The following is a 16,583-nucleotide window of genomic DNA, read 5'->3' as shown; positions in this document are numbered from 1 at the left end:
ACATGGTGCAGGTCAAACGGTATAAAAAATGTTGGTTTATTGAAGTCAAAAAATAATTAATGACTTAGTGATCACATAAACAGTCTAAAATAGAATTAAAAGCAATGTAGGGTGCCAACAGCTCGCCCAACGCGTTTCGACATATGTGTCTTCTACAGGGGCATGTTGGGGCCCACCACATTGCTAACAAATATATAAGGAGTCAGAAAAGGGTTCCACCTACCAAAGGGCGGGGAATCCTATCTCGGACAACCTCTTAAAGATACAATGAACATTTAATCAAATCAGAAAAAACATGTTCAAACACAATAAATCAATATAAGTAGCATCTAAAAATGTCACTCATACAAGCTATTAAAATGATTTAGTGGCAAAAAATATAAGAATAAGCCACCATGCTCACAAATAAATATCCCTGAATTAGTCATATTATTCGTGGCCACATCTAACATAAAAATGCAAGGAAATCAAGTACACATAAAAGGCATACACAAAAATCACATCAAGCACCAATGCAAAAAAATCTGACATACACCACCTATTCCACATAGACTACACTGCAACATCACCTGAAGTGACCTGTTTGCGTTTGTGTGGTGTAATAGATGGAACTGTGGGGGTCTGTATAATAGTGTTCCTCATTGTGCAGTTTAGATGTCTCATGCTTATTTTACTAACCGTAGGTGGCCGAGAAAGTGTATATCCGTAACCATGGTGACAGTTCTTACGTGCTGATCTATTGTTTAAAGTTCCGGTCACATGGTCAGAAGACGTGCAATGAAAGAGAGAAGGCACAGCCAATCCCTCCATGCGTGTGTCACATAACTAGATGTGGGAGTGATAAAGGAAACTATTATCCAATAGCAAGGGCGTGTATATATGTACGTCATTATACGGAGATGTGAGGGAGGGAGGGAGACAGCCCACCATGGCGCCATCCCTCCCCTGTACGTGCTCCGCACTGCCAATCGCAGCAGGCGATGTCAGGACCTATCACGTCGGAGCAGAGGCGTGCATGTGCGGGCGTCACACGCTGCGTCACTCTGCCAAAACACAGGGGGCGTGTGCGTGTGGACGTCACGCACCAAGTAGCTTTACAGGGAATAGGAAGGGGAGGGGTCTCAAAACTAGGCGCCGTTTCCCTCGTGGTAAGCGTCACACGCCGCAAGGCGTGGCAAGAACCGGGGCAGCCAATCAAAAAGTATGCCCGCTCTACACGTGCGCCATGACCGGTGACGCAGTCATGTCACGTCACGCGCATTGTTAAGTCCGGGGACACTAAAGAAACAGGGCGACGAAGGGGATACAAAAGGCGTGGCGACATAACGTCACGCCCAGTGAAAGCGCCCGACGTAACCATAACAACTAAGGCATCACAATAGTTGGAATTCAAGGGATGACACGGATAAAGGAACAAAAAAAAAAAAAAAAAAAAAAGCAGACCACACACCATAACCAGAATAGACAACTGGTAACAATAGGGAGGTGTCTAAGAAAAATGTATCCTACATAGTGACATGAGTCAAATAATGTGAATTACGCACGTAATGACCGGAAAAAATCATGAGGTGCCGGTGACACAGGGGTGAACTTAGAGTGTAGTATATATGGCATATTTTCTAATGGTGCAGAAAATAGATATAAATCTAAGTTAATCGAGAAATATCGATCCCCAATCGCACGTGGTTTAGAGAAAATGCATAATAATCGCATATGTCTAGATTTGGACAAGGGACCGAGGACATGTGAAAAGAAAGGTGAAATAAAGTGCATGAATATATGGAATAAAGTGAACATTATGCCATAAAGGACACAAACTAAAGGTCAAATAAATGGATATGGATAAAGTGCCCTAAAAAATAAATATTGTGTGAATTAATGTAGGGGAACCCAGGAAATAATGGGAAAATGAACATATAAATCAAAGTGAATAACGAAAGTAGGCATACAGATCAAAATGAATGACGAAAGTAATGTGTAGTGGTAATAATCCGTGACAAGGTAAATTAAGCCTGATTTATAAAACTATTGATGTCCCAGTCTGTGTTCATGCCGAAGGGGGAATAGCACCTCAATTCATAAATCCAAAATGTCTCAAGGCGTGACACCCCCCTCAGGCATGAATCACCTCTCCAGTTTGGGACAAATTTGTCAATGACTTGGAAGCGGGTACCTGTGGGATCTCTATTATGTTTTTCAAGATAATGTCTCGGAACCGGGTGTTTGTCACACCCTTTTTTAATTTTACTAAGATGTTCGTTGACCCTAATGGAAAAGTTGCGAATAGTGCGACCAACATATTGTTGGTTGCAAGGGCAGGTGATCAGATAAACAATATACCTGGTAACGCAAGTAGTAAAGTGTTTCATAAAGTACCTGCGTGAAGTGGTTGAAGATGTAAAAGAATCACTTTTCCCCTTGCCCAACATGTTATGTAGGCATACGTTACATTTTCTACAGGGAAAATATCCCTTGCTATGTGGGAAAAATTGTATCGGTTTAGGGATATCAATTACATTGGGAGCGATATCATTTTGTATTGATCGAGCTCCCCTGTAGATGGTTCCAGCTTTCTCTGGAATGATCCCACCCAAAACTTTGTCACTTTGTAATACCTTCCAATGCCTATTAATGATTCTTTTTATATCATTATGTTGTGTGGAAAAGGTTGTAAAAAAGGACCATTTAAATTTGTCACTTGTTCCTGTTTTGACTTTCTTTTGTGTGAGAGAAGTCCTATCAGTGTGTAGAGCTGCTTGAATCTCAACATCAAGGGTGTGTGGATCATAGCCCTTATCCAGGAACCTCTTACGAATGGTGTAAGATTGGGAAATAAAGTCACTAACGTTCGTGCAGTTGCGCCTGAGCCTGAGAAATTGACTGCGTGGGATGGAACTAAGCCATTGGCGATGGTGACAGCTGTCAACAGGAATGTAACCATTCCGATCCGTTGGTTTAAAGAAGGTTCTCAGGACCAGGCGTTTCTGCACTACCGTAACTTCTAAGTCAAGGAAATTGATGTTGGATGGCGCCATGGTGGGCTGTCTCCCTCCCTCCCTCACATCTCCGTATAATGACGTACATATATACACGCCCTTGCTATTGGATAATAGTTTCCTTTATCACTCCCACATCTAGTTATGTGACACACGCATGGAGGGATTGGCTGTGCCTTCTCTCTTTCATTGCACGTCTTCTGACCATGTGACCGGAACTTTAAACAATAGATCAGCACGTAAGAACTGTCACCATGGTTACGGATATACACTTTCTCGGCCACCTACGGTTAGTAAAATAAGCATGAGACATCTAAACTGCACAATGAGGAACACTATTATACAGACCCCCACAGTTCCATCTATTACACCACACAAACGCAAACAGGTCACTTCAGGTGATGTTGCAGTGTAGTCTATGTGGAATAGGTGGTGTATGTCTGATTTTTTTGCATTGGTGCTTGATGTGATTTTTGTGTATGCCTTTTATGTGTACTTGATTTCCTTGCATTTTTATGTTAGATGTGGCCACGAATAATATGACTAATTCAGGGATATTTATTTGTGAGCATGGTGGCTTATTCTTATATTTTTTGCCACTAAATCATTTTAATAGCTTGTATGAGTGACATTTTTAGATGCTACTTATATTGATTTATTGTGTTTGAACATGTTTTTTCTGATTTGATTAAATGTTCATTGTATCTTTAAGAGGTTGTCCGAGATAGGATTCCCCGCCCTTTGGTAGGTGGAACCCTTTTCTGACTCCTTATATATTTGTTAGCAATGTGGTGGGCCCCAACATGCCCCTGTAGAAGACACATATGTCGAAACGCGTTGGGCGAGCTGTTGGCACCCTACATTGCTTTTAATTCTATTTTAGACTGTTTATGTGATCACTAAGTCATTAATTATTTTTTGACTTCAATAAACCAACATTTTTTATACCGTTTGACCTGCACCATGTGGAGCCTTTTTTCTTTTTTTTTTCTTTTTTTCTGTTTCTCCGGCTTAAACCTCTATAACATCTCCCTCCCCATTCGGGGGAGATTGGAGCATCAGTACAACGGGCTACGTCTGAGCTTGACTACAAACAACCTTGACGTTCCATTTGAAAGGATCCATTATTGGGCCTACAATCGTTTGGAGCTCATCCATCAGCTCAACAGACCTCCCTCTTTGTACTCCTTGGTCCCAGACTGTGACCTCAAGCCTTCTAGACTCAACTGTCATATGACTGTGTGAGTCCAACTGAGTTGGTAAGAAGTATTTTATCCACCTTTTCCTGATGTTTACAGTCAAGCAGATTCACATGAATACACTCGCCTAGTCCAATTTCCCTCTTCTGTGACGGTTCGGTTACCCTCGTGCCGGCTACATAGTGGAATGTGCGGCCAATGTTGGACTTTCCTTTAGGCATTCATATTCATATGATCTTTGTCTTTATTTTTATAATTTATGTTGACCACATTTATTGTTGAAGCGCTACACTGTTTTTATTATTTTGTTTGTTGAACTTTGTTTGTTTTTGGTGTTGGCTGCTGTTTTTGGCCGTTGAGGCCTTTTTCCACATATACTAAATTGTAGCGCAGTGTTTTCCCCTTAAACTCTAGTTAGTACTTGAATGGGAGACGGCCTTGGAATACCAGGTGCTGTATTCTTCTTTTTATGTTGTTGGCGTTGACCTGTTTTTTTTCGCTTGTTTCCCAGGGTGACTATCTTGGCATTTTTCAAGAGGGATGAGAGTGCCCAAAGAGATTGCCTATGGGCACATCACCCTGAAAGCGCCCACTCTCCGCTGATCTCAGAGGCTAGAAAGGGTCGCACCTTGTTAATACCTGGATGGGAGACCGCCTGGGAATACTAGGTGCTGTAGGCTTCTTTCTATGTTGTTGGCGTTGACTTGTTTTTTTTGTTTGTTTCCCAAGGTGACCATCTTGGCGTTTGTCACCCTGAAAGAGCCAAATCTCATTTGATCTCAGAGGCTAAGCAGGGTTGGGACCTGGTTAGTACCTGGATGGGAGACCGCCTGGGATTTCTCGATGCCATAGGCTTTTTTTTTAAGTTGTTGGAATTGACTTGTTTATTTTATTTTTTTTAATTCTTTTATTTAAGTATAAGTAGAACAACATAAATATAACAGTCAACCATACAGCATGACCCAGGGTCACAATTACATGGTAACAAAAAATAGGCAGCCAAATAACTCTGGGTTCTCAGAGGGGAGTCCTACAGTTTCATGCAGAAAAGAGAGAAACCCCACCTCCGACATGTAGTACAGTATAACTAGTGCAGCTCCGTTCGGACAAATGTAATCATGGAGAACAACTGGGACCACAGCTAGCCAGCTTATCATGACCTATGTGAACCAGAGTAAAATATGAGCCGGTCGTGTCCAGAACCCTGGGGTTCTTCTGGGTCTCGAAGGCTAGTAAGGAGACAAGGCATAGTCAAAAGGGAGGACGGGGGGAGAAGAGAGTGCAAAGACAGAGAGAGAGGAGGGGAGGGGATGCCACCCAGGGCAGACATGGCCTACGTAGGTAAACGTTGGATGTTCAGTCGTTTTCTGGGACAGGGGCACTGCTCACCTCCCGAATGTAGTCTCGAGTACCAGTAAAATACCTCCAGGGCCTCCATGTAACACTAAATGTCTCTTCAGTGTTGTGAAGGGTGGCGGTCAATTCTTCCATCCGGAGAATATGATTGACTTTGGAATACCACAGCACCTTGGATGGGGGCTGAGGCTGCCTCCACAGTGTGGGATGCAGGCCCGGGCGGCGTTCAGGAGTTGCATCGTGAGGGGTTTTTTTGTATTTTCGAACAGGCTGTTCGGTCAAGTGTAGAAGGCACGCTGCTGGGGGCGTGTCCAAGATGGCGACCTGAGAGGTTGTGGAAGTTAGAGCTCTGCTGGCGAATTATCCTGTATTGGCGCTCCTGCTGTGATTTTCGGGCTGTTAAAGTTTACCGGAGCTCCGGATGTCCTCTAGAACAAGGCAGAAGGGAAAGCGGCTTCATTTCCCGGAGCAGACACCGGTGGCGGCCCCCCGAGAGGTGTTCCCTCTTGTGAGAGCGTGCAACATGGCCTCTCAGACGGATATGGGCGGGCAGGCGGAGGACGAAGGCCTAGGCTTTCGTGAAGTGATGGCAGCCATTGCAACATGCCAAGCTACCCTGACTAACAAAATTGAAGCGGTGCAGCTGGACGTTGGCCTCGTTCGCCAGGATCTCGACAAGCTGCGTTCGCGTGTGTCTGAAGCTGAGCAGCGAGTGGGGAGGACGGAGGACCTTACAGCCGAACATGCGGAATCAATCCGCTCGTTACACACGCGGGTTCGGGCCCTGGAATACAAGGTCGACGACGCGGAGAATAGGAATCGGAGGAACAATCTCCGCGTCGTCGGCCTGCCCGAGGGAGTGGAGGGCAAGAATCCAACGTCCTTCGTTGAAGAATTGCTGCGGAATTTGCTACCGGAGGCGCAATTCTCTCCCTACTTTACGGTGGAGCGTGCCCACCGTGTCCCCCCTGCTCCTGGGCCTCCTGGTGCGAGACCGCGCACTCTGATATTTCGGCTGCTGAATTTTCGGGACAGGGATGAGGCTCTGCGGGCTGCCCGCAGGGTGGGAGACCTGCGCTACCAGAACGCCACCGTGATGCTGTTCCCGGACTATTCCCTGGAAACTCAAAAGCTACGCAGATCCTTTGACCAGGTGAAGGTGGGTTTGCGGGCGCGCAATATTAAATATAGTGTACTCTTCCCGGCCAGGTTGCGGGTGCAGGATGGAGAAGCCACCAGATTTTTTACCAACCCGCGGGAGGCTGCGGCCTGGCTGGAATCCCTGCCTCTACATCGTTAACTTACCGGTAACCTGATTGTTTCCGTGGGTCTATGCGGGGGGATGGACTTCGGAGCTCCCCGGGACTGTTTTTTCCACCTGTCGGATCGTGGGATACGGATTTCCAGCCTGCTGAGCCCGTCTGGGGGGATTAGGTTGGGGTCACCTGGTCCTGTCTTCTGAGAACGTGCCCTTGTGCTGCTGCTGAACACTTGCGCTGACTTTACCCCTGTCTACGGATCTCCACTTGGGTGCGCGAGTGGCAACGTGACTGTGGCCTGGGTGCTGGGTTTATCCAGGGGGGTTGGTGTGTGTTTTTTTTTTTGGGACGGATGGGCTTGATTGCTGCAATAACCCTCGCCCGTTAGGCTGTTTTTGCCCAATTGGAATGACTGTTTTTTTTTTTTTTGTTTCCTTCATGGACCCCCCCAGGGGGGAAGAACTTATTACAAACTGACCGTTTTTCCCACCTGTCTGTTCATTTGTTTTCTGTTTGTTGTGCAACTAAGTCGGTGCCCCTAGCAGCAGCTAGGAGTTATATTAAGTCATTTTTCCAGCATCTCTAGTGCCCCTTAGTGCCCGCAGGGCGATACCTCTAGCTCTGTGTACACGTCCCTTACTATAGTTCACAGGTTTATTTTCGGGGGTATGATACATCCCCGGATTAGGGGGGGGTGTGGGGTGGGGGGTGGAGTTTACTTCCGCCGTTGCGGATGGGGAGTTCTAACTGTTTCTGTTTTGTTGTTGTTGGAGTTGCTTTATGTCTGTGGCAAGTCTGCTGGGTGTTTTGCTTGGTATGGTATGGTGGTCTTATTCCCCTTCTGGGGTGCCCTGGGCGGGAGGGTGTTGGGCGTTTACGCTTTGTGGCCTTCCTGCTGGGGTCCGGATGGGGGACGGGGACCTGTGGATCGGGGTATGTTCCTTCAGTATACTCTCTGATGGCTAATATATCTATTGTCTCCTGGAATGTCCTGGGTCTCAACTCGGCCACGAAAAGGTCCTTAGTCTTTAAATTCTTGCAAAAGTATAACCCACATATCTGTATTATTCAAGAGACGCATCTGATTGCCTCGCGTGTGCTCGGCATTCGGAGAGCGTGGGTGGGTGCCCATTATCACGCTACATATTCTACGTACGCGAGGGGTGTTAGTGTCCTGATCCACAGGTCTCTCCCGTTACAGGTTTTGACGGTACGGACGGACCCTGGCGGAAGATATGTGATTTTACATGTTTCTATGTATGCAAGGGAATTGGTACTGGTGGGATTATACCTTCCACCTCCGGCGGATGGGCAGGTACTTTATGATATTATGCAAGTGGTTATGGGCTTTAATGTGCAGGAGGTTCTAGTATTTGGGGATTTTAATATGGTGCCGGTGCAGGACTTGGACAGACTCCACGCTACGTCCCAAAATAATAATGTTCTCCAGACCTGGGCAGATACGTTTGCACTGGTGGATGTGTGGCGCCATTACCACCCGCATGAGCGTGAATATACTTGTCACTCTGCCTCCCACCGGGCGTTATCCCGCATCGACTTGGCCTATGCCTCTGCTGGGGCTTTGCGGTGGTCAAGGACGGTGCGGCATTTGCCACGTGGGGTATCGGATCATGCTCCAATTTTGCTTACAATTTCCCTGGCGAGGCCTCCAACCATGACTTTGTGGCATCTGTCCAGGTTCTGGGCTACTGATGTGACTGTACAGGAGAGGACGTCTGAGGCCATCTGCGACTTCTGGACCTTAAATGGGGAGTCTGGGGGGCATGTTAGTATTTGGGATGCCTTTAAAGCGGTGATGAGGGGGTCATTATATTTCTACTATAGCTGCCATACGTAAGGAGGCATCTGAGTCCCTGGTGAAGCTGGAGGAGGAGAGCGGGAGGCGGGAGGCGGAATATGTTCGAACGCTAGATGATGTCGCTTATAGACGTTGGCAGGAGGTTCTTAGGGAATTGTCCCTTCTTAACATCACTCAGACCCAACAATCTAGGCTCCACTCTCAACAGAGATTATTTGAGTATGGCAACAAAAATGGGAGATTGCTGGCATGGCTGGCTAGGTCTCAGTCAGTCTCTACACATATTGCTAGTATTAGAGATGTCGATGGCCAGATACTTACCTCTCCTGCTGACGTTAATAACAGATTCTTTACATTCTTCAAGGAAGTGTACGCTTCTAAGTCCTGTCACTCTGCCTCCGAAATGCGGGCCTACCTGGAGGATGTTCCCTTTCCGGAGCTGTCTGACGGGGATAGGGAGCTCTTAGATAGGGATATATCTTTGGAGGAGATCCAATTGGCGATCGGGGGTCTTCAAAGTGGCAAGACTCCGGGCACAGATGGACTGCCTACTGAATTTTTTTTTGAAAACTGACATTTTATTGAAGTTTTAAGGGAAACAAAAAAAACAAAGAAGGAACAATAAGGCACAGGTAATAAAAGCAAACGGTCACAGACCACAGTAAGCAAAGGCATAGTATACAGCATTGCATCAACTCAAGCAGTACATTACAATGACACTCCGTTACCGGGAGAGTTAGATTCCTGCAGCCCGCTACTGGTCAATTGAACAAACCTTTCAGAGACCAAAAAAAAAAGGGGGAAAAAGAAGGGAGCTTAAGGAGAAAGAAGGAAAATAGGAAAGGTGAACAAGAACACGAAGAGTCGTGCGAACAGCCCTAGAATGGGAGAGAAAAGGTGCAGATTAGAAAAAGAACAAAAAAGAAAAGAAAAGGGAAGTAAAAGAAAGAAGAGTAAAGTAAAGGACGCCCCCTCCGACCCCACGCCCCCCCCCCCCTTTACACGCAGAAGGCGGGTGCCTCCATCCCATCCCAAAGATCCCATACCTTGTTATGTTTGTCAAGCGTATTATTTAGAGAAGCTGTAAGATATTCCATATGCCTGACGTCCCTAATTCTAGTGTGTAACTCAACTAGTGAAGGGATCTCCCGTTTCTTCCATTTTAGGGCAATTAGGCAGCGCCCAGCCGTCAACACGTGGGCTAACAGGGATTGGGAGGATCGGGAGAATGTGGCAGGAGGGAGGCCCAGGAGAAACAGCTTGGGGTCTAACGGCACTTGTGCCTCAAAGATGGTACATAATAAGGCCCTAACCATTTCCCAATAGGGGATAACTCGTGGACATGTCCAATAAATATGGAACAGTGTCCCAACTGCACTACGGCAGCGCCAACAGCGGGAGTCCGCGGAGGAGTAAATAGAATGGAGCAGGGACGGAGTTTGATACCAATGCAGCATAACCTTGTATTTATTTTCCTTATATAAAGTGCAAACAGAGCTTTTGGCTGCACGTGACCAGACCCGCTGCCAGGTCTCCAAAGGCACGGCCTCCCCCAAGTCCCTGTCCCATTTATCCATATACGCGTGCCGCGGTCCCGTCATAGAGGAATCCGCTATTAGAATTTGGTAGGTACGTGAGATCATACCCTTCGGAGACGAGCCCTCCAGGCATACCTTTTCAAACTCAGTTAAAGGGGAGAATTGTAGGGTTGTTGTAAAACATTGTGCAAAATGGCGGATCTGCAGGTAGCTATAGAACGCTTGTTTAGGTAAATCATATAAATCCTGCAATTCCTGGAAAGATCTAAGTAACTTAGTCCTAGCGTCCACCAGCTGACCAAAACGAAAGAGACCTCTACTAAACCAGGGTTGGGACATTCGAGATGTCAGACTATCCGGAACAGTGGGAGTAAACAAAAAAGAGGTGGCCAGGGAGGTTGGGGAGGACAGCGGATACACTTTTTTGGAGCGGAGCCATAAAGTGCGAACCAGCGCTATTGGTCCCAATGATTGATATTTACTAAGGCTAATGTCCGTGCTCCACAACATGGAGTTAGGATGTGTAGGGGCCAGCCACAACTTCTCGATTTGGGACCAGAGGTTATAGGCGTGTAGCGTACTCCACGAAGCTATCGGTCTAAGTTGGGCCGCTAAATAATATTTGGTTATATTGGGGAAGGCTAGACCCCCCTGATTGCGTGGAGAAAATAGTACAGACCGTGCCAGCCGGTGTCTTCCATAGTTCCAAAAAAACCGTAGAAGGTCACCCTGGAGCGACCTAAGGTGCGCCGGAGGGATAGGGATGGGTAGAGTCTCGTAGAGGTAGAGAAGTCTAGGGAGGATGTTCATCTTAATGGTCGCTAACCTGCCAAAGAGGGACAATTTTAGTAATTTCCATTTGGCCAGGGACGTCCTAATGTCCTTAAAAAGTTGGGGGAAATTAGCTTTATATAGAGTCGCCTACTGAATTTTACTCGCAACATGTTGAGCTGGTGGCACCCAAAATTAAGACTCTGCTCGATGGGCTTGGGGAGGCGGATTGCCTCCCTGGGTCTATGGAGGAGGCTATTATTGTACTGATTCCTAAGCCAGGGAAGGACCCTCAGGAATGTGGGTCGTATCGACCCATATCTTTGTTAAATGTGGATGCCAAGCTGCTAGCAAAGATCCTGGCCACACGCTTATCCTCTGTGATCTCTACTCTGATACATGTTGATCAAACGGGCTTTATGCCTGGGAAGGGTACTGACATAAACATTAGGCGCCTGTTCCTCAACCTCTCTGTGGTCCATGATGATGTGGGATCCCGAGCGATTGCCTCTCTCGATGCCGAGAAGGCTTTCGACTCGGTGGAGTGGGATTACCTTTGGGAGGTGCTCCACAGTTTTGGGTTTGGCCCTAAGTTTGTGAGGTGGGTGAGACTACTTTATAGGGCCCCGAGGGCTAGAGTACGTACCAACGGCTGGGTCTCGGAGCCTTTCTCTCTGCAGAGGGGCACCCGGCAGGGATGTCCCCTCTCGCCCAGCTTGTTTGCTCTGGCCCTAGAACCTTTGGCAATCTTGATTCGGGAATCGCCTGAAATAAGGGGTCTACGGAAGGGTGCCCTGGAAGAAAAAATATCCCTATACGCCGACGATGCCCTGCTGTATCTGAATGATACAGGCCCCTCCCTCTCAGCCGCGCTCTCCCTTTTTAATCACTTTGGTTCCTTCTCGGGCATCCGCATAAATTGGTCCAAATCGATCCTCTTCCCCCTGGATGCTCGAACTCACCCATCGCCTGGTGCTTCACTGCTACAATGGGCTACTGAATTTAAGTATTTAGGGGTGACGGTGAATCGAGATTCTGCGAAATATTATGCCCTAAATGTGCTTCCCCTGCTCCGCCTACTGAGAGAGAAATGACGGTCGTGGTCGGGGCTCCCGTTAAATTTGGTGGGACGCATAAATATACTTAAAATGATTATCCTGCCCAAATTCAATTATATACTCCGGAATTGCCCGGTCTGTGTGCCGGGTTCGTTTTTCCAGGAGGCGGACAAGTGTATTGGCTCCTTTATATGGAACGGCTCCGCCCCCCGGCTGGCCAAGTCCGCGCTGCAGGCACCAGTGAGTTTGGGAGGTCTCGCTCTCCCCAATCTGCGAGTCTACTACTGGGCGGCAATGCTGGTCACCGTTTCTTGGTGGTTTGCGGTGCGGAGGTCTAATGCAGCGGTCTGTCTTAAGGCTGCCCTCCTGGGCTCCATGCAGGATCTGCGGAACCTGGTCTACAGGGGGGTGAAGGCGTATGATACCATCCCCGGGCCAACGAGGGCGACGATTAAAATCTGGAATGTGGCCGAGCGACGGTTTAGGAGGTCGGGGTGCTGGTCTCCAGCCCAGCCCCTATGGGGTAACCCTAGTCTGCCGCACTTCAGAACGATTCCGGACCCACAGGTATGGGCGCGCTTCGGTGTTAAGACTCTGGGGGATGTCCTGTCCGTGGGTGGACTGTTCCAACAGCTGACCCTCTCACATGCGCTTCCTGGGTGGATGTATTTTAGGTATGCCCAACTACGTCATGCAGCCAGGGCTCAATTTCCTGTGCCCCCGGTTGTGCAATGTAGTCCGTTGGAGGAGCTGTTTACAGGGGATGGCCCACGTAGACCACTGTCCGAACTATACCGCACCATTCTCCCCATTGATTCCTCTAAGTTGAATCTGCTCTGGGAAAGGTGGAAGGCGGATATTCCCGCACTGGAGAGGGAAGATTGGGAGGATTGTTTGGAGCAGGGTCCCAAGTTGGTTGTCTCGGCGGGGGACAAACTCATTCAAACAAAATTTCTTCATAGAGTGTATCACACCCCCGTGCGCTTGGCCAGGATCTTCCCTGCTAGGGATCCACACTGCCCCCGTTGTAAGTCAGAATTGGCTTACCTTCATATGTTCTGGGACTGCCGTAAGCTAGACAGATTTTGGCTGGGGATTTTTGACCACTTAAATATCCGGCTCAACCTGGATGTCCCCAGGTCCCCTGTATTAGCATTGTTGGGAATTCATGAGGATGAACAAAGGCCACATCACACTAAGCTGCTAATATCATATCTCCTTTTTTATGCTAAAAAAGAGATCTTATGTAAATGGATCTCCCCTACTCCGCCTAGTGTCGCCTCCTGGGAAAAAAGTGTGAATAATGTTTTGCCGTTATATAAGTTAACATACCTCAATCGTGGTTGTCCATGGAAATTTGATAAGGTTTGGCTCCCGTGGACGTCTAGTTAGTCGGGTTGTTGCAACCCTTACGTTCAAACGTGTTTAATACCTGTAAATGTGTACTGTACCGTAATATTTTCCGATTTCAATGTACGTGGAATAACTGTATTCTGAATTGTTCTCTTGTATATGATTGTTGACAATAAAGCACTCCTGTTTCTTTAGAAGGCACGCTGCTGGGTTGTCTGTGATATCTACATTTGTGAGAGTTTTTAATCGTCCCGGTCACCTCCACCCAAAAGTTCGTCAAGGCCGGGCATGCCCAGAAAATGTGTCCCATGGTCCCCGTATCTGAATTGCACCTCCAACAAACATCCAGGATTGATCTATTAATTTTATTCAGAAGGTATGGGACTCTATACCAGCGTGAGACTATCTTGTATCCTGATTCTTGATATTGGTTTGCGATGGAAGCTTTATGTACTAAGGTCAGGATCTTCCCTATCTGTTGTGGGGTAAATGTGATGCCTAAGTCCCTCTCCCAATTGTGGATAAATGGTGGGGTCGACTCCTCCTCCTGACTACTCAATAGGTTGTTCAGGAGGGAGAGGGTGTGTCGCACAGGTTCCCTTTTGTGACAGATGGATTCATAGGGCGTCAGGTCTCTAGGAGAGTAGGGGGCCCTTTGTATGGCCAGAAGAAAGTGATGAAGTTGATAAGCACTAAACAAGTCAAGCGGAGGGTCAGAAAGCTCGGCGACAGTTTGCGTGGTCGGGAGCCCTCCCGAGGGCCACGCCTCTCCCAGACGCTGTTTCCCCACCACTGTCAACTGTCGCAGTTTCTTGTTGGTAAATCCTGGTGGGAAGTCTGGATTACCTATAACCGGAGTCATTGGTGATGGCAGGGGAGCAATGTGTGTGCAGCGGAAAAACCTCCGCACAACAGCCAACGTAGCTCCCACTACGGGGTGATCTCTGAGGTCTTTTGGTAGGGAGGACAGGAGCCAGGGGAGGTCAATAGGGGAATGGATCCATCCTCAATCTTCATCTCCACCCACTGCTTGTGTGGGCCATTACAATGCCAATCAACGACTCTCGTTAGCCTTGTCCTCTGGGCGGTTTGCATGCCCAAATAAAGTCCCGGAGCAGCACCTGCAGTTGTCTGAAAAAAATTGGGGGTAACCGGATCGGTAATGTCTGGAAAAAGTATAAGATTCGCGGGAGGGCCGTCATTTTGAACGCATTACAGCGCCCTATCCAGGTCAGTGTTAAAGCATGCCAGTTTCCAAAATCAGATTTCAGTCTATTCAGGCGAGGGACAAAAATAAGCGGGTACAATTGCGCTAAATCCGCTGCGATGTCAACGCCCAGGTAATGTATAGATTTTTCAGCCCAGTAGAATGGAAAAGCAGAGCGGAGCCTCTGGGCCTCACTATCCGGGACCGATATATTCAATACAGCCGACTTGGCGCAATTTATTTTATAGTTTGATAGGCTGTCGTATTGCCGGAGAGACGTTAGTATATTGGGAAGCAAAATGTGTGGATTGGAGACTGAAAAAATTAGATCGTCAGCGTACGCCGCAATTTTGTGGTGTGCCGAGGGTTTGGATATGCCAGTAATATTCGGGTCATTCCGAACGTGACACATAAGTGGTTCCAGTGTCAGAATAAAAATTAGGGGAGACAGAGGGCACCCCTGCCTCGTCCCATTAGTGATGGGGAAAGAGTCCGAGCACCACTCGTTCACCCGTACCGCTGCCAACGGCATGGAGTGAAGCGACATTACCCAGCTCATCATGTTGGGGCCAAGACCTATATGTTCCAGGGTGGCCTGCATAAAGTGCCAGGCCACCCTGTCAAAGGCCTTCTCCGCGTCCGTTGGCAACATAAACAAGGGCCTTCCCTGTACATGCGCCGCATGGATTAAATTGAGGACTCGGGCCGTATTGTCTCTAGCTTCCGACTTTTTTTTTTTTTTTGCTTGTTTCCCAGTACCTGGATGGGAGACCGCCTGGGAATACCAGGTGTCGTAGACTTCTTTTTATGTTGTTGGCGTTGACCTGTTTTTTTCCGCTTGTTTCCCAAAGTGACCACCAAGAGGGTTGAGAGTGCCTGAAGAGATTGCCTATGGCCACATCACTCTGAAAGGACCCAATCTCGTCTGATCTTGGAGGCAAAGAAGAGTCGGGCCTAGTTAGTACCTGGATGGGAGACCACCTAGGAATACCAGTTATTGTAAGCTTCTTTTTATGTTGTTGGCGTTGATTCGTTTTTTTTTTTTTCGCTTGTTTCCCAAGGTGACCATCTTGGCATTTGTCAAGAGGGTTGAGAGTGCCCAAAGAGATCGCTTACAGCAGCATCACCCTGAAAGAACCCTATCTCTTCTCTTCTCTGAGGCTAAGAAGGGTTGGGCCTAGTTAGTACCTGGATGGGAGATGGCGTTGGAATACCAGGTGCCGTATTCTTCTTTTTATGTTGTTGACATTGACCTGTTTTTTTTCACTTGTATCTCAAGGTGACTATCTTGGCATTTGTCAAGAGGGTTGAGAATGCCCAAAGAGATTGCCTATGGGCACATAACCCTGAAAGCGCCCGATCTCCTCTGATCTCAGAAGCTAAACACGGTTGGACCTTGCTAGTACCTGGATTGGAGACCACCAGGGAATACTAGGTGCTGTAGGCTTCTTTTTATGTTGTTGGCCTTGGCCGGTTTTTTTTTTCACTTGTTTCCCAAGGTGATCATCTTGGCGTTTGTCAACAGGGTTGAGAGTGCCCGAAGAGATCACCTACGGCCCCATCACCCTAAAAGCGCCCAATCTCATCTGATCTCGGAGGCTAAACAGTGTCGGGCCTGTTTAGTACCTGGATGGGAGACCGCCTGGGAATACCAGGTGCCATAGGCTTCTTTTTTTTATTTTTATTTTTTTATTTACTAGTATGCAACATACAATGCAAAGGCAACTTCACAGAATGTGTGATACAAATAGTTACAAACAAACGATCATATTGCATGGATATAAGAGCCAATGGTAAGACATCCGAGGAGAATAGCACGTGTATCGTTTTTCGGAACATACCATTTTATTTTCCCTTTTTTGAGTTAAGAAGGGAAATAGTAGAACTGAAAGGAGGGAGAAGGGGAAAGAGAAGATTGGGGAAGGAAATGGCAGAAAAGGAAAAGAAGGGGTAAGGGGGTGTCGTGGGTAGAGTGGATAGGATGGGGTCCCCTCCCAGGGAGCAAGAGATGCCCTCGGCTCACCAGC

General features: G+C 47.5%; 1 pseudogene; it reads left to right on the top strand.

The window, feature by feature from the left end:
• Positions 1-16,104: 16,104 nt before the first annotated feature.
• Positions 16,105-16,223, top strand: LOC143948485 (5S ribosomal RNA; annotated as a pseudogene).
• The last annotated feature ends 360 nt before the right edge of the window (positions 16,224-16,583 follow it).

The sequence above is a fragment of the Lithobates pipiens genome, unplaced genomic scaffold (genome assembly GCF_037356315.1).
Source record: "Lithobates pipiens isolate NorthernLeopardFrog02 unplaced genomic scaffold, aLitPip1_a1.2 Scaffold_30, whole genome shotgun sequence".
In the NCBI taxonomy this organism is placed as follows: Eukaryota; Metazoa; Chordata; class Amphibia; order Anura; family Ranidae; genus Lithobates; species Lithobates pipiens.
This window is presented reverse-complemented; position numbering and strand designations above follow the sequence as displayed.